Genomic DNA, 7,684 nt, shown 5'->3' on the forward strand with positions numbered 1-7,684 from the left:
CTCTGCCTCCCAAGTGCTGGGATTAAAGGCGTGCGCCACCATGCCCGGCTTTATTTATTATTTTTATTTTATGTGTATGAGTGTATTGCCTGCATGTATGTGAGTTGGAAGATGATGCTCTTTGACACATTACATATGTTCCTTTCTTTCACTAGTTTGTGGATTTTGTTTGTTTCATGGATGCTGGTTTGAATTTTATTAAATATTTACTACCTCAGTTCAAATAACAATATGATTTTCCTTCTACTAATGAGAATGCATTAATATGTATTCTAATATTGACCCAAGCTTTCATTCTTGGAATAGACTCAACTTGGTCACCGTGTTTTTTCTGTTTTGTTAAATTGCCAGGTTCCGTTTGCCAATATTTTGTTCAGGATTTTAGCATCTACATTCATGAATGAGATTGACCTTCAATTTTCCTTTCAAAAATGGTCCTTGCTTAAATTTTTTATGCAAGCTTGGAAATTGCATATAAAATGAGTCTGGGCACTGTTCTTAGATTTGTGTGTGTGTGTGTCAGAACACTGAAGATCTACTCATTTAGCAAACTTCAAGCATTTAAAGCAATGCCTATTGCCATGTTGTGCATTAGATCACAGAACTTTTAATCCTACATAACTGAAACTTTATACCCTTTCATGGACATCTCACCTCCAAGCCTCCTGTCAAGTAGCATCCTATTTTTTATTTCTGTGAGTTTCCTCATGTAAGTAAGATCATGTAGTGTTTGTCTTTCTGTATCTGTCCTATTCTACTTAGCATAATGCCCCCTGGTTTCATCCGTGCTGTCACAAATGGAAAGACTTCCTTCTTTTTAAAGGCCAGGCGATCTTCCATTGTATATACCCACGGCATTTTCTTTATCCAGTGTTCTGTTGATGGACACTTGGACTAATTCCATCCCTCCGCCATTGTCATATGAATGCTACAGCGCAGATAGGAAAGTGACTATTTCCTCAAGATCTTGCTTTCATTTCTTTTGGAAATATATTCAGAAGTCAGATTGCTAGATCATATGGTAATTTTATTTTCGATATTTTGAGGCTCTTTCCAAACTTTTCCATAATGATTACACCAATTCACGTTCCTACTAACAGTGTGCAAAGGTTCCCTTTCTTTCCTCCTGTCAACCAGTCTTGTTATCTTTTTTCTGGGGGGGTCTTTTTGAGACAGGGTCTCCCTGTGGCCCCAGCTTGGCTTGGAACTCGCTATGTAGACCAGGCTGGCTTTGAACTCACAGAGATCCGCCTGCCTCTGCTTCCCAAGTGCTGGGATTAAAGGCATGCGCTGCTACGCCCGGCTCAGTCTTGTCCTTTTGTCTTGTCTCAGTCTTTTGCCTTTTTGACAATAGCTAACAAGTCTGAGGTGATGTCATTATGGTTTTGATTTTAATTTTCCTGATGATTATTTTTTCACATACCTGTCTTTTGATCTTTGGGTTTTTAAAGATGTTGAGAGCAGTCCATTAAGTGGAGAGTCCAGTCTCTCTAATCTTTATTATTTGGTCACTGGGAGACCTTGGGATGGTAACTTAGAGATCTGACACTTGGTGCCCTCATAAGTCATGGTTGTGGTAGTACACACTGCCCCTGCCCCAAGTGTGATTAATTAGTGTGAGCATTTAGTGGTCTACTTTAGACTTTCTGCACAAATCCTGTAAGATAATTTCAAATACTGGTTTTAGGGAAGATACTGTCCTGCAAGTTGTTTTCCCACAGATTCTTTCCTTGATATTGAGTAGATGAAGAGAGCAGAAACATTCTCAGAGACTTTCTCTATGTGCTGATTGAGGTCAGAAGTGGTGATGGTGTTGTTCTAGAAGAGATGCTGTCTCCAGTTTCTGAAGTCAAATTCTAAATCACTGTATCATGGGATTGTTAGGTTTGGAGAGATCTCAAGATCATCTGGTCAATGGCATCTTTAGCCAAGAAGCTACGCAGTACTTAACTACTTAGAGCTTTAGTATTTCAATTTTAAGTTGCATGTAAAATTTTAACATGTAAATTTTTATTTATGAACATTAATACTTTCTCACAGTAATTATAAAAAACATTTTCAGTGGCATGGGAGATGTAAATGAAAGTCTAGTTTCCATCTTCTCCAGCCACCGCAGCTTATTTTTTTTCCACAGAGGCATGATTTATTTTTTGAGACAGGGTCTCATGATGGAGCCCTGGCTGAACTGAAACTCGCTGTGCAGATGAGGCTACAGAGATCCACCTGCCTTTGCCTCCTGAGTTCTGGGATTAAAGGCATATGCTGCGAGGTATGATTTTTTGGTAAGTTTTTCTTTTTTTTTTTTTTCGGTCTTTTTGAGACAAGGTCTCTCTGTAGCCCCAGCTGTCCTGGAACTCACTATGTAGACCAGGCTGGCCTTGAACTCACAGAGATCCGCCTGCCTCTGCCTCCAGAGTGCTGGCATTGAAGGCGTGTGCTATGACACCTGGCATAAGTTTTTCTTTTATTGATTCAATAATTACATAAAATTTATTTTGATCATATTGATCTATTCCCCTATCTCCCCAACCACCCTACTGCCCCGTGACTTCATGTCCTTTGTTATTATTTGTCTTTAATTTTTTTAAAGGTCGATCTAGTTTGATCTCTGTTTTCCAAGTGCTCTTGGATGTGTGTATATTCTTCAGAGTTTGGTTAAAGTGCCAGGCAACATACCAAGAGGGAAACCTGACTCTCCTTTTCACAACACCTATCAGCTGTCAATAGATTCTGAGCAGGGCTGAAGCTTTCTGGCTTGAGTTTGCATAGGTTTTGTGCATACTATCATAAGTGCTATGGGTTCAAAAGTTCAACCACCCTGTGGTGTCCAGACAATACAATTTCCTTGTTTTCATCTACTACCTGTGACTCTTACAATCTTTCTGCCCCCTCTTCTGCAATGATCCCCGAGCCTTGGGAGGAGAGGGTGTGATATAGGTGTCCTATTTAGGGCTGACACTCTGCAGTCTCCTATTCCACACACATTGACCATTTGTGGGTGTCCTAGTTTGTTTCTTCATTGCTGTGACAAAACACTCTGACCACTACCAACTCGGGGAGGAATGGGTTTATTTATCTTATGTCTCCCGGGTCACAGTTCATCAGGGAGCCCAAGGTAGGAACCCAGGGCAGGAACCTAGAGGCAGGAGCTGGAGCACAGGCCATGGGGAACACCGCTTACTGGCTTGCTCCCCTGGCCCCTGCTCAGCTTGCTTTCTTATCCAACACAGGCCCACCTGCCCAGGGGTGGCACTACCCACCACAGTTGCCTGGGCCCTCCCACATCACTTACTCAATAATCCACAAAATGCCCCACAGACATGGCCACAGGCCCGTCCAATGGCGGTAATTCCCCAGTTGAAGAATTACCCTGGGTCCCTCAACCCAGGTGTGTCAAGTTGACACTAAAGCTATCCAGCACAGTGGGTCTCTGTGTTAATTGATATCTGCTGCCAGAAGAACCTTCTCTGGTGAGATTTGCACCAATCTATGGGTATATCAGTAAGTCAATATGATGAAATAGTTTAATATTGTCTTTTTAGCAAAATGTACAGGTTCTTGGCCCTGATAATAATGTCAGGTATGGACTCCTTATTGTGAAGTGGGTCTTAAATCCAATTAGAGGGTGGTTTGGTTACTCCCATAATATTTATACCACTATTTTACCAGTGGGCATATTTTGCCAAGCCAGTTGTTATTGTAGCCTGCAAGGATCACAGCTGGGTAGGGTTAAGGATTACCTTTGTCTGCCAGTAACATGCTCATCACCTTTTAGTCGTATAAACCTAGGCAGCAGAGATGTAGCTTCAAGGTGGGTACCAGCTTGATTTCCCCTTGTTTGTTCTGCAACTCAGTCATGTAGTGTCTTTAGCAATAGGATCTTACTGTCAAGTTCAGGTGGGTAACCAAATGCAATGGCAATAGCCAGTATTGTTTGAGGATCTATGGGATCTCTCTGGTCAACAACTCCAAAAGATGGAGCCCATTTCTGGCAGTGGGTTTTGCATTTGCTGTTTGTAGTGTCCATTAGGGCCACTGAACCCCTGATATCAGGTAGCTACATTTAAATTCTTTTTATATTATATATGAATATATTGAAAGAAGTTTCTATAGTAGATTTCATTTTCAAAAGGCCTTTAGTGTTTGTTATCCATCCTTTTATTCCCTCTTCTGCCTCCCATTCCTGCCCCTTTAGATCTGTCCTAGCTATTATTCCCTTTCTCATTTATATCACTGCATTCCATCTCCCCACCATGAAGAACCATCATAACCCTCTATTAGTTTCCTATGTCTAAGGGTTTTCCAGTTGAAACATACACACATAACTAAAGAGTAAAACCCAGCATCCATTAATGAGAGGCAGCATGCGAAGTTTGTCTTTTGGAGTCTGGGTTACCTCATTTAGGATGATTGTTATTAATTCCGTCCACTTACTTGTGAATTTCATAATTTCATTTTCCTTAGCTGAATAGTATTTCATTGTGTGAATGTACCATACTTTCATTACCCATTTCATCATTTGATGGGACATCTAGGTTGTTTTCATTTCCTGGCTACTGTGGATAGGGAAGCAATGAACATGGATGAAGAGGTGTCTCTATAGTAGGATACAGGGTCCTTTGGGTATATGCTCAAGAGTGGTGTGACTGGATCATGTAGTGCATGTCTACCAGCAGCGAATAAGTGTTCCCTTTCCCCCACATGCTTGCCAGCATTTGTCAATTTGTTATCATTTGTTTCTCGTTTTGTTGGTAGGTGTTTTTTTTTTTTTTTGTTTGTTTGTTTAGAGTTTCTCTCTCTAGCCTCAGTTGGCATGGAACTTATATGGAGATGAATTCTCTCAGAGATCCTCCTCTGAGATTCTGCCTCTGCCTCCCTAGTACCGGGATCAAAGGCATGTACCACCAGCCCTGTAGCCCCAGATGGCCTGGAGCTCACTATGCCTGCTTCTGCCTCCTGAGTGCTGGGATTAAAGGCATGCATTGCCACACCCAGCCTTGTTTGTTGGATCTTAACCATTCTGACTGGGGTAAGATAAACTCTCTAAGTAGTTTTATTTTGTATTCCCCTGATGGTAAAAGATACTAAATATTAAAAAAAATTCTCAGCCATTTATGTTTCCTCATTTGGGACCTATCTGTTTAGTTCATTGCCCTGATTTTTAAGTGAGTTGTCTCTTTGCGATTTAGTTTTTTAGATTCTTTGTGTATTCTAGACACTGTCAGATGTACAGCTGGTAAAGATTTTATTCCCGTTCTGTAGGTTGTCTCTTTGAATAATGGTGTCCCTTGAAGTACAGAAGCTTTTTAGTTTCACAAGGTCCCATTTGTTAATTATTGATCTTCATGTCTGTGCTATCAGAGTGCTGTTCAGCAAGTCCTTTCTTATGCCTATATGTCCCAGTCAGTGTATTCCCACCTTTCTTCTTTATCAGATTCAAGGTATCAGGCTTTATATTCAGGTCCTTGACGCATTTGGAGTTGAGGGTGAAAGTTAGGGATCTAGTTTCATTCCTCTACATGTAGCCATCCAGTTTGACCAGCACCATTTGTTGAACATGCTGTCTTTTGTCCAATGTGTGTTTTTGGTCCTTTTGTCAAAAATAAAGCTACTGTAAGTGCATGGACTTAAATCTAGATCCTCAATTCTACTCTATTGATCAGTATGTCTGTTTTTATGCTAGTACCATGCTGTTTTTATTATTATAGTTCATAGTATAATTTGAAATCAGGGATGGTGATGCCCCCAGCATTTCTTTTATTGTTCAGGATTGTTTTGGCTATCCTGGGTTTGTGTGTGTGTGTGTGTGTGTGTGTGTGTGTGTGTGTGTGTGTATGTGTTTCCACATGAAATCTGAGATTATTTTTTAAATTTCTGTGAAGAATAGTGCTGAAATTTTAATGGGGATTGCATTGAATCTGTAGATTGCTTTTGGCAGGATGGCCATTTTTACAATATTAACCCTACTGATCCATGAGCATGGGAGGTCTTTCTGTCTTCTGGTATCTTCAGTTTCTTCAATGTCTTAAAGTTTTTTTTTATTATACAAGTCCTTCACTTCCTTGGTTAGATTTATTCCAAGATAGTTTATGTTTTTTTGAGGCTATCGTGAATGGGATTGATTCCCCGATTTCTTTCTTGGTACGTTCATTGTTGGTGTCTAGGAAGGCTACTGATTTGGGGGTGTTAATTTTATATCCTGCTACTTTGCTGAATGTGTTTATCAGCTCTAGGAGTTTTCTGGTGAACTCTTTAGGGTCTATTATTATACAATCATATCATCTACAAACAAAGATACTTTACTTCTTCCTTTCCAAATTTGTCTTATTACTCTGTCTAAGACCTCAAGTACTGTATTGAATAGGAATGGAGAGAGTGGGCATCCTTGTCTTTGTTGATTTTAATGGAAATGCTTTGAGTTTTCCCCAGTTTAGTATGATGTTGGCTGTGGGCTTGTTTATTATGTTGAAATATGTCCTCTGTATCCCTAGACTCTCCATGACTTTTTATCATGAATGAACGTTGGATTTTGTCAAAGGCGTTTTCTGCATATAATGAGACAATCATGTGGTTTCTGTCATTGACTATGTTGATTTGATGGATTACATTTATTGATTTACTTATATTGAACCATACCTTCATTTCTGGGATGAAGACAACTTGATAATCTTTTTGATATGTTCTTGTATTTGGTATGTGAGGCTTTTATTGGGAATTTTTGCATCTGTGTTCATTGGTGAGATTGGCCCATATTTTTCTTTTATGATTGGGTCTTCGTCTGGTTTTGATATCAGAATAATACTGGCTTCATAAAAATAATTTTGGAGAGTTCCTTCCTTTTCTATTTTATGGAATAATTTGAGGAGTAGTAGTTCTCCTTTGAAGGTCTGGTAGAATTCTGTGCTGAATCTCTCTGGTATGGGCTCTTTTTAGTTGGGGTAATTAAAATTTTTTTTTAAATAACTACATGATTGGAAGAAGCATTTCATTACAGCTTTAACATATTCAGTAACACACTCCAGGGCAAGAGTACATCTCTTTCACAAGTGGCTGTAAGTTTCTAGGTTCACAGTTGAATTAATATAGTTATATACAATATTGAACTCAATGTAAGCCCTGTAAGACATAAGATTGAATGAGTTTTAAACCTTTAAAAAAGATCTCCATTTCATTTTAGAATATATTCTTCCTTGGAGAAAGACTCATTGTTTTTGCTACTAACTCTGAGATGTTGGTGCATGCATCTCTAATCTGTATGTATCTGATTATTACTAGTCATAATCTGTTGCACTTGGCTCCTTGGCACCTGTGTATGTCTATAAAGTCATCGGGTACACTTCAATGGTAATGTTTATCACCTCTGTTTTTTAAATTTTATGTGTGCTATGCCTGCATGTATATAACTGCACCTATGTCATACACGGAGGCCAGAAGGCATTGGATCCTTGAACTGGAGTTATAGAGGGTTAGCTGCCATGGGGGTTCTGGGAATCAAACTTGGGTCCTCTGGAAGAGCAGCTAGTGCTCTTAACAGCTGAGCCATCTCTCCAGCCCCAGAACACAAGTAAATTTTGAAATGGATTTTTTTGGGAGGGGTCTTTTTGAAACAGGGTCTCTCTGTAGCCCCAGCTGTCTTGGAACTCACTATGTAGACCAGGCTGGCCTTGAAGTCACAGAGATCTGC

This window comes from Nannospalax galili, unplaced genomic scaffold, assembly GCF_000622305.1.
Source record: "Nannospalax galili isolate Female #2095 unplaced genomic scaffold, S.galili_v1.0 scaffold72, whole genome shotgun sequence".
In the NCBI taxonomy this organism is placed as follows: Eukaryota; Metazoa; Chordata; class Mammalia; order Rodentia; family Spalacidae; genus Nannospalax; species Nannospalax galili.